Below are 20538 nucleotides of genomic sequence, written 5' to 3'. Positions count from 1 at the left end.
CAATCTAGACACCATCTCGGATGGGGTTCGCCACCTCCATTGGTTCCTCTTCAATGATGCGTGAGCAGTTCATTGTAGACCTTCGGGTCCGTAGTTAGTAGCTAGATGGCTTCCTTTCTCTCGCTGATTTCTCAATACAATGGTTGAGGGAGTCCTGGACTAATGGGTCCTTGGGCGTCCGACCTGTTATCCATGGGCCGGACTGATGGGCTGTGAAGACATGAAGGCCGAAGACTGCACCGTGTCCGGATTGGACTCTACTTGGTGTGGAGGGCAAGCTTGGCGACCGACTATGAAGATTTCTTCTTATGTAACTGACTCCATGTAAACCCTAGTTGGACTCAAAGGTGAACTCCTTGCTAAAGTCCATATCCAACAGGCTCACCCCTCGGATCGCTAGTGGGTAGGCGGCGGCAGCAGTTCGTTTTTCAGCTCTTGGGGAACTGGATTCAATAGTAAATTGAATGTGTACATGCGACAACAGTTACTGCCCCTCCCTCGCCTGCTGCACGCCTGGCAGAACATGCACCCTCGGCACATTCAAACGCCTCCATTAAGAAACCTATTCCGGCCACACGTTGGTTCATGAGCGGGTCTGTATTGGTACTGTAATAACAAGTGTTAGTGGTCACTTTACTTAAATTTAATTAGCTTTAATTAAAATTTATTCTTAAAACAAGCAATGCATTGGCTCATTCTATGAGTGCTACAGGATCAACATGCACAACAATTATAATTATTATTCTCAGGACGCACACGATTAGCACATTTGTCGCACTTTCACACAAATGATACTACCAAGTTTGAACTGTTTGTTATGATTGCTGTCCTCTGCATCATCATGCCATGTTTCCCAGCTTTCATGATTCAGAACCAACAAATAAGATTGAAATAATAAGTACAACACAGATGCCTACACATCTCATTGATTCCCAGCTTGCAAGATTCAGAACCAGCAAATAATATTCAAATAATAAGTACAACAAAGATGCCTACAAATCTCATTGATTCCCAGCTTGCAAGATTCAGAACCAACAAATACCATTCAAATAATAAGTACAACAAAGATGCCTACACATCTCATTGATTCCCAGCTTGCAAGATTCGGAACCAACCCATTAGAGCCTTTTGATTAAGTGAATATCGGGATTAAATCCATCTTGGCTAGCCGTGTCATACAACCCAAGAACTTGGTGAATACTCTTGACCATCACAACAGCTGTAGTTGAGTATTCCTATTTGCACTGATAAGAAAAGAGCATGATTAATAGTGGCACTAGTTGAAGTCAACCTGGAGCTCCACTCGATGATTCAATTCAGGCGACTTTTTCTGCAGTTCACCTGAAATGAAGCAAAGATTGCATCATTCAGCTAGCAAGAAGTACTTGCTCTCGTGAGCTGGCAGGTTCTTCTTTAGTAGTTGCCCTAAAATTGAGCAACATTAAGGTCGGTTGTCCTACTCATGTAAGGTGCAACTATAATTTTCTTATCCTTTTGTGCAGTTCCACTAAAATAAAGTGACATTGTGGTGATAGTGATGTCTCATCTTGCAAAGGCTAATAAATGTTGCACGAGATTACCAGCAGAATTTGACGGAGATTTTTTAAACTCGAATCACCATTTTGTGCAGTTCCACCAAAATTGAGAGATGTTGCCCACGTGGCATTTTATTTGAACTGCATAAGACACTCATTCCAAAAAAATATTTTGTGCAGTTCACCAAAAGGTCACAATAGCAACAAGGTGAACTGGATATCCCTATTTGCACAAAAAGATAGAAAGAAAACAATTGCTGGTCAATAACAAGATATGAAACATACACGAAATGAAAAGAAGCATCTTGATTATGTTCATGGAAATCATGCAAGGACAGTAGAAATTTTAAAACGTCAGCAATGCTTCATGTTACCGGAAGCATTACGATCAACAATGACATTTGTCAAATATGGAATTACTTTAATGGTGGCATTGCTTGTTTACCAGATACAATAGATCAACAGCGGCTAAAGAATTGGTTTAAGTGCATGGGACCGTTGGGACACCAGGACATTTAGCAGCGTAAAGAAGCAACTTACTTATCGTACTGGGGAAAATAGCAGGAGTACCATTTGTAACATAGTATAATTGCATCATATCACTGGAGGCATTAGATTAACAATAACACTGGTTAGACATGACCTTAAGGTAACAATGTGATCGCTTGATTTTACATCCGCCCTTACATTAACAACAAAAAAAGTTGGTATAAGGACATGCGACAGTGGACGCATCAGCACAATGTACCTACAAGGAGGCATAAAGTGGTGATGCCGAGTTTGTTCATACTCTATGAGGGCAGCAAATCTAATCCTGGAGACCTTTTACTATGTGAGGGCAGCAAATCTAATCCTGGACATACTCTGTTGACTTGTCCACCAGCCGCCACTTTCTATCCTTTTTTCAACCAATAATAGATCTGTTCCTTATCCAGTTTGTACTACCTTTCCCTTTATTTCCCTTCTCAACCAAGAGACTGGTTGGGTATCCAGTATCTACTACTTTCCCCCTGTTATTTCCTCTTTGAATCATGTCCTAGATCCATGCTACGACTTTCCCCCCTTTCTTCGTTGTTTGAACCAAGTCCTAGATTCGGCTGCGTGAAGTAGCTTTACCTCCTATAATACTAAAAATTTAGGTGGCTTTGGAAGAGCTGATGGAAGTATAAAAAGATGCACATGCAGACACGTGGAGAGCCGGGGCTGTAGAGTAAGGCAGCTTTCGAAGAACTTATACCTGAGGGTCGTCGGGATGTCGGTGGCGGCAGGTCGGATCTGTGCACAATACGACAGGGAGGAAGAAGGGTCGGATGACCTCCCAAGCCGGCGCTGTGTCAGAGAGAACGGCACGGGCAGAGGATCGAGACCCACCAGCAGCTGTGGGTTTCCTCCCTTGACACCGATGACCGCGTGAACGATGCACCTAGTCCTCTACACACACCGTCTGAAGGGATCCGGCCGGATCTGTGACAGCGGTGAGTAGAGAGAAAATATCACTACCGCTGTCTTGTTTAGATCTGGAGAGGATGAGAGAATGAAGAGAGCAACCCTAGTAAAGCAAGCGCTCAGGCCCCTACCTATATGTGTAGTGGAGTGATTATCTATTTCTCTCCACAACAAGAGTTTCAATTTGTGTACGTCGCATTAAAGAAAAGAAACTCTCTATTTAATGTGCCTAACTGTACGACTCCTACTTACCAGTAGTAGTATTGTTCACTTGTGCTCCCGGGCCCTCCATTCACTGAACAACCCCACGGGTGAATAAACATACAGTACTAGTATTTATATAGAACGAACAAGCTCGAACTATTTTGGCTTTGAGATATCGATGGTACAGTTTGACCACATTGCATCAATAGACTCAGTACTTTGAAGTAACCTATACGTAAAAAGAAAAGCACGGTTTACATTCCGAATCGCTAGCTAGAGCTTGAACTGTATTTGTTTACAAGTACCACATTTTTCTTTTGGTTTTCTGCTCCATGGCATAATTCATCGATACAAAATTATACTATGAGTAGTTAAAAGTTGAGAGCGGGCCTTTTCCGGGGCAGTACGCGCGGTAGTTTTCACATAGGCGGTCTAACAGAGAGGCGAGGAGGGTGAGGGAGGTAGCGTATTCAACTTACTGCTGGAAAGGTAGGGCTGTGCGATTTGACAGCGCGTTACTACTGGAAAGACGGGTGTCGGTCTCAAAACCGGCGGATCTTGGGTAGGGGGTCCCGAACTGTGCGTCTAAGGTTTATGGTAACAGGAGACAGGGGACACGATGTTTACCCAGGTTCGGGCCCTCTCTATGGAGGTATTACCCTACTTCCTGCTTGATTGATCTTGATGGATATGAGTATTACAAGAGTTGATCTACAATGAGATCATAATAGCTAACCCCTAGAAGTCTAGCCTGTATGACTATGGTAATGAGTATCTCTGTTTTCGGACTAAGTCCTCCGGTTCATATAGACCCCGAGAGGATCTAGGGTTACATAAGGTCGGTTACAAAGAAAGGAATCTACATATTCGGTCGCCAAGCTTGCCTTCCACGCCAAGGAGAGTCCCATCCGGACACGGGTGCAGTCTTCGATCTTCGTATCCTTGCAGCCCATCAGTCCAGCCCATGGCTAACAGGCCGGACACTCGAGGACCCCTTAATCCAGGACTCCCTCAGTAGCCCTCGAACCAGGCTTTAATGACAAGATGTTCGGCGCGCAGATTGTCTTCGGCATTGCAAGGCGGGTTCCTCCGACGACGACTTCCAAGTAATGTATTCGGCTTATAATTCAATGTCGCACCCCTCGGCTTTTGTGCATCCATGACTTCAGCTTCCATGTGTCGGGCGAATGCGGACGGTCAGGGTATTTTTTGCAAATAACACCCTAGCCATGCAAGAAAGAGCGTCTATTTAAAGAGATTGGATCTCATATCCATCTGGCACCACGTGGAGAAAATCCTCAGAGATGGCCAGGAAGGACCATTCCAACATGGTAACATTCCCAGCTCCTCTTCCCATTCCAACCTAGAGAGAGGCAAGTGGGAGAGGTGCTTCGTATCCCACAGCCAATTGGAGAAGTTGCAAACGCAGGGATTTCTCCCTCCTGCAAATCTGGTCCCTGTTTGAGCAGGATTGGCCTCCTTTAATGGCAAAACCCAGGCGGAGGATTTCCCCAATCCGTCTGCGGGAGAACGAGTGTGCTTCGTCCCCTATCTGCCGAGGGCGTGGGATTTCCAATTCACCCATTCCTCCGAGGGCTTCTGGAGTATTATGGCCTCTAGCTGCACAATTTTACCTCTGCCTCCATCCTGCACATTGCGGGTTATGTCGCTTTATGCGAACTATTCCTGGGTTGTGAGGCCCATTTTGATCTGTGGAGAAAGTTGTTTTGCCTTGTCCCGCGCAACCACGAGGATCGATATTTGAAGTGGGCGGGGCCGAAATATGGCGTATTGCTGAGACCGAATACCTATCTGGCACACCGAAGAAAGCTTCCGAAGAGTGGACCTCTGAGTGGTTCTATATTGATGACGTCGTACTTCCAGATCCAGTCCGGAGAGGTCTCCCTGAGTTTGCGAGTGTTCCTCTGAAGAAACGCCAAAGCTGGCGCCCTCGGAGCCTCGAGGATGAAGATAGTGCGGAAGTTCGCCAACTCCTGAGCAAGATTAGGACGCTTGCCCAGTCCGGGTGCACGATAGTCGAAGTGATGGCGACCTCCATAGTACGGGGAGTTTAGCCACTCCAATTTAGAGGACTTCCCATGTGGAATTACAATGGGGAAGATGACGCCTCCCGCTGCGGCAGGAAAGGTCTGGACACCCCTGCCGCCTTAGCCAAAATATTGGCCGAACCGTTCAAGGGTGAGGAAGAGGAGTTCCTGCGCATCAAGCACAGAGAAGGATATTCCATGTATAATCCTCCTAGCTGGGTGAGCTCCCAACTTTTTTGCTCCATTAATTCCACTCCCTGAGCTTCGTTTACTGAAATATTAACCCGTCCATTTATAACAGCACTGGCGAAAGATTTCCGAGGGGCTTCACAGCCCCGCCCCGCAGCCCGAGGGCCACAATCGGGACCTTGAAACTGGATTCGAAGAGGATCCGGATATATTTGTGGTGCTTGAGAATGGGACGTTTTACCAAACGAGCTACGACGGCACAGAGGTGGCGATCGTCGCCGACTATCCCGGTCTTCTCCCTGCTTCTCATGTAAGTAATTAGGAGACACTTTGTCTGAGAGGGTTTCCTCATTGTTTTTTGCTCACCGCGACATCCTGTGCTCAGAAGGGGGGACGTTCGGCGCGTCGGGCCGCTGCAGGGGCGTCTCCGGAAAGAGAGGTTCCCGCGCCGGGTAGGCCTTCGAAGAGGAAGGCAAACAGAGATATGGTCGGGTCTTCCTTGAAGAGGTATGGGTTTGCAACTATGCTCTTTGTAGCAGTCGCGTCCAACCATGACTCGTATGTTCATTTTGTATCAGAAAAAAGGTTCGGCAGACTGTGTCCGGGGACCCGGCCAGCCGTGCTTCTAATAACCAAGATTCGGTCCCGGCCAAAGAAAAGGGGCCCGATATGGGAGTGGCGCCGGACTGTCCTTCAGCCGAGGGTTCGGAAAATATGTTCGTCACCAATTCGGAGGTGGAGAGCGCCATGGATGACCGGCGCTGGAAGGCTGTTTTACGAAATCCCCGGTTCTCAAAAGAGGCGTTCGGTGCCTTCAGCTCGGCTGATGCATACATCCAAGCTGTTCGAGATGGGCTTAACAGAGCCACCGAGCAACATTTGAAAGATGTGCAGGTAAGTTTACCTTGCCCGAATTTGATAACCATGAGCCAGTAGCCCCCGAGACTTGAAGCAGTTGGGACAAATGTTTTAAGGATTGTTGTGTGACCAGGTTCTTATGGAGAAGAACGACTTGCTAGCCCAAGAGCTGGAGCAGTGCCGGACACAGCTCACTGCTGCTACCACTGAACTGGAAAAGTTCAAGAAGGCGCCCTCTGGTAATATTTCCCTCCATCGAGAAACAAAAAATCATACGCCAGCTATATTAAAACTGCTCCTTGTCTCATAACAGGGTCATCGGACCAACTGGAGGAGGAACTAAAGGCTGCGCAGACGAGCGAAAGAGAGGCGAAGAGACAACGTGCCACAGGCGAGCGCGTCCTGACCAAAGTCAGAGAGGTGAAAAACAAACTCCAAGATTCAAACACCAAACTGGGCGAAGAACTGAAAGATGTACGAGCCCAGCTAGCTGACTCCATGAAGGAGAACAAAAGGCTTCGAGGCGGCATATAGTACGTGGCCGAATTGACCTTATAACAGTTTGGAGGTAGAAGTAGCTGATATAGCTCGGCAGGCAATGCGGAGTGTAGACAAGGCCTTATGGCCATCCGACTCCCCTCTAGGGAGTATGGAGAAGCTTGTAGAGCTGTTCAAAGGAGCGCGGCGGCGTATTCGACTATGGAAGATATCGGCCTGCCAAGAGGGTGCGCGAGAGGCCTGGGCCATGGTAAAAACACGATATACCAAGCTGGATCCGAATCACATGGCCCAGGTTGGACCGCTAGGGTCAAATGGGGAAGAAATTCCCGTTAGTTTAGTATATGGCCAAGTAGAGGTGGCTGCTAGATACTCCCAACAAGATTGTAAATTAGACCGCCTGTTGGACGGTATAGAGGAGGAAGTTTTTAAGTCCTGAGTGACTATGTATTTTCCTTCTAGCTGGATTGTAAAACGATTGTCATGGCCGACCTTTTCACTTCGATCTCTCGACCCGAAGGTGCGGAGTGTTTCCGAATACCTAAGCGGCAAAATAAACCGGGGTATGCGTGGAAACTAGGCGTAGGGGTCATAAGTGCTTGAACAGACAAGTTGTATCCAGCTAGTTATGTTATATTACATTGAAATTGTAAGAAACATCTTCCAGAGAGAATAGTTCCGTTAAGGGTTCCTTTCCCTGGGCGTGCATGCATCTATGTGCATGTCTGGACCGCGATGAAAAAATCATAGTGTGTATAATTTCTGGGGGTTCATAATGGAGCGAGTGCAAAGACATCTTTAGTTCACCGACCGAAGATTCCCTTAAGAACGCTAGCTTTCCGCTTCACCCAGTCTGAGGTACACATCTAGATGACCCGGCAGTAGCAATCGCAGAGGTGCTCCCTTTATGCCCTAGCCGAACTAACGGGAACGTAGGGCATAAGCACAGGAGCCAGGCAACCCAGCTTGGCCAAAACTTAAGTCATATCGATGCATATAATGGCAAAGAAAAGGTACATATGGGAGAAAACGCATATGTTATGAGCTTTATACTCAGAAAATGGAAATAGCAAGCTTCTGTCCAAGAAGCCCCCAGGTATGATAGACGTACATACTTGAAGATGTATGCATCGGGGGTGCACGGTCTAACTGCACGAAAGCCTTTAAGGCTAAAGAGAAAAAACGAAAAGAGAAAAAAATAATGAAGACAATAAGAGGAAGGAGACGAACAAAGAGTTCGGCGCTAGGCATAGAATCTTCGGACTCTGGCCGCGTTCTAGGGATTCGGCTCTAGTCAATTGTCTGACGCATCACGCAAGCGGTACCCTCCTCCGATGAGAACTTCGTCGATGATGAAGATTTCCGATCCTAGCGGGAAAAGGCGGGGAATAGATACCCAATAGGATATAGGCTCCTTGGTAACAAACACTCATAAACCATTTCTCGAAGTACGTGTCCGGATAGCCCAAAATGTCGATAGTTAGCTCTAGGTCTTCCGGTCAAAACACAACGTCCTGCCACTTGGGCTTGAGTTTGTCCTTTTTCTTCTCCGGCCGGCGTAGAACGAGTTTGCCGACGTTGTAAGTTTTGGCCCGCACTTCTCTGCTTTGATACCTGCGAGCCTGCTGTTGATAAAATGCAGAACGGGCTTTTGCGACATCACGCTCCTCCTCCAGGGCATCTAGGTTGTCCTGCCGATCGAGCTCGGCCTCTCTCTCTTCGTACATGCGCACTCGAGGTGAGTCATGAATAATGTCGCAGGGTAATACTGCCTCTGTGCCGTACACCATGAAAAAAGGTGTGTATCCGGTAGTGTGATTGGGCGTGGTCCGCAGCCCCCAGAGTATGGAGTCGAGCTCCTCAACCCAGTGCTTGTCTGATTCCTTCAAAGACCACACTAGTCTGGGTTTAATGCCGCTCATAATAAGACCATTGGCTCGTTCGACTTGGCCGTTTGTCTGTGGATGATAGACAGAGGCGTAATCAAGCTTGATGCCCAGATTAGTGCGCCAGGTTTTCACTTCGTCGACTGTGAAATTGGAGCCCTTATTAGTGATGATGCTGTGCGGAACACCATAACGGTGTACGACGCCGGATATAAAGTCTATTACTGGTCCGAACTCGGCCGTTTTAACTGGTTTGGCCTCTATCCACTTGGTGAATTTATCCACCATGACTAGCAAATATTTTTTCTTATGGCTTCCTACTTTAAGGGGTCCAACCATATCCAGTCCCCAGACCGCAAACGGCCAAGTGATGGGGATTGTTTGTAGGGTGGTGGGGGCATATGGCTTTGGTCGGCGAAGAGTTGGCATCCAACGCAACGTTGGACAAGGTCCTGTGCATCCGCTCGGGCCGTCGGCCGATAAAACCCTGCACGGAAGGCCTTGCTAACAAGGGCTCGAGCTGCAGCGTGGTGCCCGCCGAGACCGGCATGAATCTCAACTAGGAGCTGCCGCCCCTCCTCCTCGGAGATACATCTTTGAAGGACTCCGGTAACGCTTTTCTTATAGAGCTCTCCATCGTGAACCTTGTAGGCCTTCGAACGACGGACAATGCGGCGGGCCTCATTTTGGTCCTCAGGAAGCTCCTTCTTGTTAAGTTATGCCAGGAAGGGTTCGGTCCATGGGGCAATGACTGCCATGATGAGATGCGCCGACGGTGTTATTTCGGTGGCTGAGCCTCCGATGATGTCGGTGTTTTCAGAATCTGGGGTTATGTTCGGATCCGGACTGGTGTTGCCATTTTCCCCCTGCCACACCACGGATGGCTTAAAAAGCCTTTCCAAAAAGATATTAGGTGGGACAGGGTCGCGCTTAGCGCCGATACGAGCAAGAACGTCCGCCGCTTGATTACTTTCTCGAGCCAGATGATGGAACTCGAGCCCCTCGAACCGGGCCAAAATTTTTATTACGGCATTACGATAAGCTACCATCTTCGGATCTTTGGCGTCGAAGTCTCCAGTTATTTGAGATATTGCAAGGTTTGAGTCTCCGCGCACTTCTAGGCGTTGTATGCCCATGGAGACAGCCATCCGGAGACCATGCAATAAGGCCTCGTATTCGGCTGCATTGTTGGAGTCTGTGTATAGTATTTGGAGTACGTACTGAATGACGTCTCCAGTAGGTGACGTTAAAACCACGCCCGCCCCTAGCCCTGCCAGCATTTTGGAGCCATCGAAATACATAACCCAATTGGAATATGTGTCGTACTCTCTAGGGAGTTCGGCCTCTGTCCATTCGACGACAAAGTCAGCCAGTACTTGGGATTTAATAGCTCGACGTGGTTTGTATGTAATATCAAATGGAAGGAGCTCAATGGCCCATTTGGCATCCGGCCCATGGCATCGCGGTTGTTTATAATTTCATTGAGTGGTACTTCAGAAGCCACCATGATCGAACACTCCTGGAAGTAGTGACGGAGCTTTCGGGATGCCATGAAGACCGCATATGCTATTTTCTGATAATGGGGGTACTGGGATTTGCATGGTGTAAGGACAGTGGACATGTAGTATACTGGCTTTTGAAGCGGGAATTTGTGTCCGTCCTGTTCTCGTTCAATGACGAGCACGGCGCTCACCACCTGATGTGTTGCCAATATTTATAATAACATCGGTTCACCGACATTTGGCGCGGCCAGGATTGGGTTGCTCGCAAGAAGGGTTTTTATTTCCTCCAGTCCAGATGTTGCCGCGTCCGTCCACTCGAAGTGATCGGTTCGCCGTAAAAGGCGATAGAGTGGCAGTGCCTTTTCTCCCAATCTGGAGATAAAGCGGCTTAGAGCTGCCACGCAACCCGCGAGCTTTTGGACTTGTTTAAGGTCTGTTGGCGTAGCCAATTGTGACAGAGCTTGGATTTTGGCTCGATTTGCTTCAATTCCTCGGTTGGAAACGATGAAGCCCAACAGTTTTCCAGCAGGGACGCCGAAAACGCACTTTTTCGGATTGAGCTTAATGTCATAAGCGCGGAGGTTATCAAATGTGAGACATAAATCATCTATAGTGTTTCGATGCGCCTAGTTTTGATGACGACGTTGTCCACATAAGCTTCAACTGTCTTGCCGATCTGTTTCTCCAGGCATGTTTGAATCATGCGTTGGTATCTGGCGCCGGCGTTCTTGAGCCCGAAGGGCATGGTGTTGAAGCAAAATGCCCCATATGGGGTAATGAATGTTGTTGCAGCTTGGTCGGACTCCTTCATTTTGATTTGATGGTATCCGGAGTATGCATCAAGGAAACACAGTGAGTCGTGTCCTGCGGTAGCACCAATGATTGGATCAATGCGGGGGAGGGGGAAGGGATCCTTAGGGCAAGCCTTATTGGGGTCTTTAAAATCGACGCACAACCGCCAGTATTTGTCATTTTTTGGTACCATCAGCAGGTTCGCCAGCCAGTCCAGATGTTTTATTTCTCTGATGAATCCGGCCTCAATTAGCTTGGCCAGCTCCTACCCCATAGCTTGGCGTTTGGGCTCGGAAAAGCGCCGCAGTGCTTGTTTGATTGGTTTGTATACCTTTAAGATATTAAGGCTATGTTCGGCCAGCTCACGTGGGATTCCAGGCATGTTAGAAGGGTGCCAGGCGAATATATCCCAATTTTCGCGAAGGAAATCCCTTAGTGCGGCGTCGACCGTTGTGTCTAGTTGTGCTCCAATAGATGCTGTCTTCTTGGGGTCCGTTGGGTGGACCTGGAATTTGACTATTTCTTCTGCCGGTTTGAAGGAGGTGGATTTGGGTCGTTTGGCTAAGATCAAATCGTCCCTGTCCATCGTGGAGCGCAGTGCGGTTAATTCTTCGGCCGCAAGGGCTTCAGATAATGCCTCAAGGGCCAGGGATGCGGTTTTGTTTTCTGCGCGGAGTGCTATGTCCGAATCACCGACAAGAGTGATTATGCCGTTGGTCCGGGCATTTTGAGCTTCATATACCTGTAATGAGGTATAGCGTGGAAGCGTGTAAAAGCATCCCACCCCAACAGGGTGTGGTATCCGTTGTTGAAAGGAGCCACTTGGAAAGTGATTTCTTCAGACTGATAATTCTCCGGGGTGCCGAACACCACGTCAAGTGTGATTTTTCCCGCACACCGCGCCTCCTGGCTGGGAATGATTCCTTGGAACGTCGTGCTGCTTTGCTTGATGCAGTTCCTGTCTATTTCCATTTGGTGGAGTGTATCCTCATAGATGAGGTTTAGTCCGCTGCCACTGTCCATGACGACCTTGGTGAGTCGAAAGCCGTCCATGATGGGACTGACGACTCAAGCGGCTGGTGTTCGAATTGTCCTGTATTTTGGTTCGTCGTCGGCATTAAAGGTTATAGCCGTGTCGTTCCAAGGATTTACTGTGGCGATTTGACAGACTTCGGCGAGGCCGTGAAGTGCCCTTTTGCGCTTATTGTTCGAAGCGAATGTCTCAAAGACCGTCAGTACTCTGGGGTCGTCATCTTCTGGAAGGTGTTGCTTGGGGTGTTTTTGGTAAGGATGTCCTCGCCGCTTTTGGCTACCTGCCGGAGTATCCAACATGTACTAAGGCTGTGGGTTGTTATGGTATCCGGTGTTGTGTGTATTTTGCATGGGCCGTCGAGCCATCCCTCCAGAACGGTTCCGCGCCACGTAATGGGCTTGTATTTTTTGGCTATTGGACTGGGTCCGTCACGGGGATGCGCCCTTTTTGCTTGGACTAGTGGTTGGGTTGGGACCGATGGCTCCCAACAAGCTGCATGATCCCTCCAGGCGCTTTCCATTGCGCTGTACTTCTGTACGATAGTTGCCAAGTCAGCGAAGTGTAGTATGTGGCGGTGATTAATGGCGTTGAGGATTCCTTCGTTCGTGCAATTGTTGCGGAACGCTGATATCGCGTCCTCGGCGCGGCAATCTTTAACCTTGTCCTTGACCTGGAGAAATCTGGCCCAGAAGTGGTGGACCATTTCCTGAGACTGCTGTTGTATGCTCGTGAGAGCGCTTATGTCTGGGTGGGTGGGTGGAATTGGATCTGGACCCTGACACAATCGACGATCTGGAGTCTGAAGTTTTTCCAGACTTAACAATCCGGGCTTCAGAGTATCTTCTGGTTGCCTTTGCCCGCCGTCCGATTCTATGTTCGGAAGGCAGGTCACCTCCTTTTGCGGGTGGGTATCCGACTCTGTAGGGTCGGCGATCCGGACGTAGTCCGTCTTCAGTATAGGGGAAGAGTCGCCGTTTTGCTCCTCGACTACCGCTATCTGGTGGGTGATCGGTGGAGATTTGATTTCTCTTTGGTTGGGTTTGAGCCCGATCCGATAGTAATCTGTGGCGATTCCCAGGGCGGCGATACGGTCAAGGAGCTCGCTTAAATATGAAAACTCCGCCGGATCCATCTTCTTAGAGTGTTTGGGGTCGATACGAAGAGGATTTTCGATGGCCCGAGAGGTCATCGTCGGCTTAACGGCCGAACGGGCGGTCATGGTAAAGCTGCCCAACCGGAGGGTTTGGCCTGGGGCCAGTCCTCCTCCGGTAGTAATATTGTCTTTAAGGACAAGGCGAGTCATCGATCCTTTTGTCGACGGCACAGTGGAACTCTCAATGAAAGCACCAATGTCGGTGTCAAAAACCGGCGGATCTCGGGTAGGGGGTCCCGAACTGTGCGTCTAAGGTCGATGGTAACAGGAGACAGGGGACACGATGTTTACCCAGGTTCGGTCCCTCTCTATGGAGGTAATACCCTACTTACTGCTTGATTGATCTTGATGGATATGAGTATTACAAGAGTTGATCTACCACGAGATCGTAATGGCTAAACCCTAGAAGTCTAGCATGTATGACTATGGTAATGAGTATCTCTGTTTCTGGGCTAAGTCCTCCGGGTAATATAGACATCGGGAGGATCTAGGGTTACATAAGGTCGGTTACGAAGAAAGGAATCTACATATTCGGTCGCCAAGCTTGCCTTCCACGCAAAGGAGAGTCCCATCCGGACACGGGTGCAGTCTTCGATCTTCGTATCCTCACAGCCCATCAGTCCGGCCAATGGCTAACAGGCCGGACGCCCGAGGACCCCTTAATCCAGGAATCCCTCAACGGGGTCTCGTGATATGACTACTCACTATAGTCATGAATTACTGGTGCTACGACCGGGGTGATGCCCCCCTTCTGTTCCCCACTCTAATCTGGTGCATGACACGTCGACCCGAATGCTGGCACTCCCACATGTCAGCAAAGTACGTAAGAAGGAGCAAAGAATCATGCGGTATATATAGTGTATATACTAGTACTACTACTCACGTCGGAGGAGTGCGAACAACGGCAGCCCAGTGAACCAGAAGGCGATAGGCCATAGAAAACAATGTGGTGATATGGCCATAAAAAACAATGTGCTACAGTCCAGTCTATAGCATGTACAGTACTACTCCTCTTCCTCCTCGTCTCGGTTCATCGCCACCATACTTTCCCCATTCCTGTGTTTTCAGTATCCTGCGAATCAAAGAGGCCCATAGAATGGCTTAGGTCCGGTCGTTTTTTATAAATGTGTTATGTCCAAAATTTAATGAACGTGCTCCGGTTTCTTTGAAAATAATCCGGTTTGCATGTAGTAATTGATACGTCTCCAACGTATCTACTTTTCCTAACTTTTTCCTCTTGTTTTGGACTCTAATTTGCATGATTTGAATGAAACTAACCCCGGACTGACGCTGTTTTCAGCAGAACTACCATGGTGTTGTTTTTGTGCAGAAATAAAAGTTCTCGCAATGGAACGAAACTTTGGGAGGAATTTTTATAGGATAAATAAGAATTTCTGGAGCCAAGACATACCGGAGAGGGGCCCCTGGGTGGGCACAACCCACCAGGGTGCGCCCCCCTCTCCTGGCACGCCCAGGTGGGTTGTCCCCACCAGGTGGCCCAGCAGACCCTGAAACCAACGCTATAAAATCCAATTTTTCCAGAAAAAAATCAGTGAGAAAGAATTGTCGCGGTCCACGAGACGGAGCCGCCGTCACCTCCTGTTCTTCATTGGGAGGCCATATCTGGAGTCCGTTTGGGGCAACGGAGAGGGGGATCTTCGTTCTTCGTCATCACCAACCCTTCTCCATCGCCAATTCCACGATGCTCCCGATCGGGAGTGAGTAATTCCTTCGTAGGCTCGCTGTTCGGTGAGGAGTTGGATGAGATTCATCATGCAATCGAGTTAGTTTTGTTAGGGCTTCATCCCTAGTATCCACTATGTTCTAAGATTGATGTTGCTATGACTTTGCCATGCTTAATGCTTGTCACTTTGGGCCCAGGTGCCATGAACTCAGATCTGAACCGTTTATGTTATCATAATTATATTCATGTTTTAGATCCGATCTTGCAAGTTATAGTCACCTACTACGTGTCATGATCCAGTAACCCCGAAGTTACCGAAACCGGGACTTCTTCCGGTGATGACCGTAGTTTGAGGAGTTCATGTATTCACTATGTGTTAATGCTTTGTTCCGGTTCTCTATTAAAAGGAGGCCTTAATATCCCTTAGTTTCCAATATGGACCCCGTTGCCACGGAAGGGTAGGACAAAAGATGTGATGCAAGTTCTTTCCATAAGCACGTATGACTATTTACGGAGTACATGCCTACATTATATTGATGAACTAGAGCTAGTGCCGTATTGCCCTAGGTTATAACTGTCTCATGATGAATGTCATCCAACAAGTCATCGATCCAATGCCTACGAATTTATCTTATATTGTTTTTGCTAAGTTACTACTGCTATCATCACTGTTACACTTGCTACAAAATTACTGCTATCATTGTTACTGTTACCGTTGCTACTGTTACTTTTATCAAAACTATCAAACTACTTTGGTACTGATTACTTGCTGCAGATAATTAATCTCTAGGTGTGGTTGAATTGAAAACTCAGCTACCAATACCTTCAAATATTCTTTGGCTCCCCTTGTGTCGAATCTATAAATTTGGGTTGAATACCCTACCCTCGAAAACTGTTGCGATCCCCTATACTTGTGGGTTATCAAGACCTTTTTGGCGCCGTTGCCGGGGAGCATAACTATATTTGTTGAGTCACTTGGGATTATTATCAATTTATCACTATGAAGAATCTGAAGGATCCTAAGCTAAGATATTTCCCTCGAGGACGAGGGGAGGTAAGGAACTGCCATCCAGTTCTGCTTTAGATTCACCTTCTGTTATGAGTAAACTTGCAACACCACCACATGCTATTAATTCTGATATGTCGCAAGTTATTGATGATGCTACTTCTGCTATGGATAATGCTTATGATGATGCTAGTACCTTGCTTGATAATGATGATGTGCCACTTGGTGATTTTCTTGATGAACAAATTGCTAGAGTAATACAACATGATGTTGTTGAATCTGATGATGAGCTTGAAACTGAAACTCCTGAAACACCTGCTAGAACTAGCCTTCCTAGATATGAATTGCCTAAGGTACCAGAAGATTATGTTAGGAATGATGAGACAACTAGAGATATTCTTGCTTGTAAGGATAGAGATGATCTAGAGAAATTATTATGCAAGTATAAAGAAAAATATCTGAATGCTAGAATGAAATGTGATCCTAAGTTTGCTACCTCACCTATCTTAATTGATGATAAGGATTATGAATTCTCTGTTGACCCAGAGTTAATTACTTTTGTTGAATCTGATCGTTTCCATGGTTATGAAACTGAAACTGTTGTGGCACATCTTACTAAGTTGAATGATATAGCCACCCTTTTTACTCATGATGAGAAAACTCGCTATTACTTTATTCTCAAATTATTTCCTTTCTCATTAAAGGGTGATGCTAAAGCTTGGTACAATACTCTTGCTCCTGGTTGTGTGCGTAGTCCCCAGGATATGATTTATTACTTCTCTGAAAAATATTTTCCTGCTCATAAGAAACAAGCTGCCTTACAGGAAATATTTAACTTTGTGCAAACTAAAGAAGAGAGTCTCCCACAAGCTTGGGGGAGGCTTTGCCAGTTACTTAATGCTTTGCCTGATCATCCTCTTAAGAAAAATGAAATACTTGATATCTTCTATAATGGACTAACCGATGCTTCTAGGGACTTCCTAGATAGTTGTGCTGGTTGTGTTTTCAGGGAACGAACTGTTGGACAAGCTGAAGAATTATTGAATAACATATTGAAAAATTATGATGATTGGACTCTTCCTGAACCACCGGCTAAACCCACTCCGAAGAAGAGGGGTATATTATATCTCAGTCCTGAAGATATGCAAGAGGCAAAGAAATCTATGAAGGAAAAAGGTATTAAAGCTGAGGATGTTAAAAATTTACCTCCTATTGAAGAAATACATGGACTTAATACACCACCTATGCCTAAGGTGGTAGAGGTAAATTCTTTAATGAAGTTCAATGATAATGACAATGCTCAAAATATGCATCCTAGCCAATGCCTTTATGAGTTTGAAAACTATATTAGAAAGCAAGATCACTTCAATGCAAATGTTATGAAACAATTGAAATATAATTCTGATATGATTGCTCGCTTGAGTGACTTGTTATTTAGAATCTCAAATGATGTTAGAGGTGTTGGAAAGCATGCTTCTATGGTTCAAACTCAGTTAGAACAAGTTGCTAAATCTCAAAGAGAATTACTTGATGAAATGAATAATAATATACATGACTTTGTTGTTAGAGTTGCAACTACAGCAGGTAAAATGACTCAGGAACCAGTTTATCCTGAGGGACACCAAAGAAGAATTGAACAAAATTCACAAAGAGTTAACACTGATGCACCTAGTCCTTCTAGAAAGAAAAAGAAGAAGAAAAACGATAGCACTTTGCATGCTTCTAGTGAACCTGAAATAGAAAAACCTCCTGATAATGATAGTGAAACTTCTATCTCTGATGCTGAAACTCAATCAGGTAATGAACACTCACCTAGTGATAATGAAAAAGATAATGATGAGGTTCATGGAGACACTCAAACAAATAATAAAGAACCAGATAATGATGTTGAGATAGAACCACCTGTTGATCTTGATAACCCACAACCCAAGAATAAAAGGTATGATAAAAGAGACTTCATTGCTAGAAAACACGGTAAAGAAAGAGAACCGTGGGTTAAAAAACCTATGCCCTTTCCACCCAAGTCAACTAAAAAGAAAGATGATGAAGAATTTGAACGCTTTGCTGAAATGCTGAGGCCCGTCTTTTTGCGTACTCGCTTGACTGATATCTTGAAAATGCCTCCTTATGCAAAGTATATGAAAGACATCATCACAAATAAGAGAAAAATACCGGAAGCTGAAATCTCCACTATGCTTGCTAATTATACTTTTAAAGATGGAGTACCTAAAAAACTTGGAGATCCGGGAATACCAACTATACCTTGCTCCATCAAAAAGAATTATGTGAAAACTGCCTTGTGTGATTTAGGAGCTGGTGTTAGTGTTATGCCTTTCTCTCTATATAAAAGACTTGATTTGAATAAACTCACGCCTATTGAAATATCTTTGCAAATGGCTGACAAATCAACTGCCATACCTATCGGTATCTGTGAGGATGTGCCCGTTGTTGTTGCTAATGTTACTATTTTGACTGACTTTGTTATACTTGAGATGCCCGAGGACGACAACATGTCGATTATCCTTGGCAGACCCTTCTTGAACACTGCAGGGGCTATTATTGATTGCAATAAAAGCAAGGTCACTTTTCATATCAATGGTAATGAGCATACGGTGCACTTTCCGAAGAAACAATTCCAAGTGAATGGTATTAATGTTATTGAAAAATCTCCGACAATCACTATTGCAAGTTTTCAAATACCTCTACCTACTGCCAAAAAGAAATATGAAATGCTTATTGTTGGGGACATTCATATTCCCATTGAGATAACTTAGTGATTTACGGAAGCTCTTCGGTTTCATGCTAATCGAAAGTGGTTGTTAATAAGACCTGATCAACCTTATTAATGAATCATTTTTGAGCGGTATGAAGTTGATGAATTTAGTAAGCACTACCTTCCATCCTTACTTTTTTTCTGTTTTATTAGTTAAATAAAATAAAATGGCATGTTTTTTTGTTTTCTGAATTTCCCGTGAAATAAAAAATGTCCAAAAAAATAAAAGTTCTCAAAATGCCCTGAAAATTTAATACGATTTTTTCTGAATATTTCTAAATTTCTGGTGCAAATAATATCAGAGGGAGGTGCACCAGGTGAGCACAACCCACCTGGGCGCGCCAGGACCCCCAAGCGCGCCCTGGTGGGTTGTGGTCCCCACGTGGGCCCCCACACTTACCTCTTCATCCCACATCATCACTTACCTCCAGAAAAAATCTCCATTGCTCTCTCTCCCGTGTTCTTGCTCTCAAACCCGCGGGTTTCGATCTCTTTGCTCGAAGCTCCATTTCCGAAGCTGTTTCGCGGGATTGTTGCTTGGTATGGGGCTCCACTATTTTTCCAATTAGTTTTTGTTTTAGTGGTTTATATTTGGAATAATTAGCTACTCTTGGTGCTACTGTAGATGAGCTTGCATGTTGAATTCTTAGAGTTCTAAGTAGTTTGAATGCTCGCTATAGCCTCTATGTATCACTATGAGTAGCTGCTATCAATTTTATAAAGTTTTGTTGACAAATTTTTGTCACCCAAAAATTTTCAGAAAATTATACGCGGACATGATTAACCTATTTGGAAGGAGCTCTTCGAGGAGGCGATCCTCGGGGGCATCTTCTAGTGACAGTTCTGCCCGCCGGTCTTATGTTGAACCAAGTGAAAGTTCCACACGAGATGCCGCCACCAAAACATGCTTATGGCCTTGTGATGATTATATGGTGCGTGTGTTCATTAAGGAGGAATTTGAGCAATATGTTCACAATGCCGGTCTCGGTCCCTACCTTTTAGATAAGTGCGAACAACGCCACCTTCTCACTGAATCATTTGTCAAAGGATTTAAATTCTTTCCCCGTGAGTCTAGGGTGTCGTTCAAGCTTTATGATAGTCAATTTACAATATCACTAGAGAATTTTGCTTACCACTGCAAACTTCCATTTTAGGGTTCGCTTGACGAACCACCAAAGGCTGAGTTCGAAACATTCTTGACTAGTCTTTGTTACGGTGAAAGGAGGGGAGTGACACAAGGTAGAATAAAGAGCATTCATTTTCCCGCAATTCAGTACTTTGCATTATTTAATGGGAAATGTATAGTAGAAAGCAAGACCATAGTACACTCTATGCTCCAGACTTGAGCCTCATTCGCACTGTTCTCACTGGTTAAGGGAATAATAACCTTGGAGCGATTGTTGCACGCAGACTTCAGCACAACACGAACAGTGGCTGGTTCTATTGTGGAATTTATGCCACACATTTAGCACGAGGGCTGGGTGTTTCACCCTTGCCCTTTGAACCTATCCTACCCACGTAGTATTTAGATTTTGGCACCTTAAAAGATCATAAGATTCTCGAAGGAAAGGTTGATAACTTCACTTATAGTCTTTTGTTTAACCGAAAATCTGTTGTGCACACATATTTGCCTGCGCCTGCTCTTTTTGACCATCACAGCAAGGGAAGATACTTCGTTCTTGAGACTGAGGCCCGAGCTCACAACGCAACACTGGAGGCAACATGGCAAGCCGAGGCATCCGCACCGAGAGCCTCCGTGAGCTACCACGCCGACTACTACTCTCCAGGCTACTGATTGATTACCAAGTTAGGCCAAAAGCCTAAGCTTGGGGGAGTACGTGTTTCTCACCGACATTATATTCATGTCCACATATCATTCCATTTGTCGGTGTTCACACTTTTTTATTGTATCATCCATGCTTAGATTTATT

This window comes from Triticum aestivum, chromosome 3D (assembly GCF_018294505.1).
Source record: "Triticum aestivum cultivar Chinese Spring chromosome 3D, IWGSC CS RefSeq v2.1, whole genome shotgun sequence".
Taxonomy (NCBI): Eukaryota; Viridiplantae; Streptophyta; class Magnoliopsida; order Poales; family Poaceae; genus Triticum; species Triticum aestivum.
Note: the sequence above shows the minus strand (reverse complement) of the source record.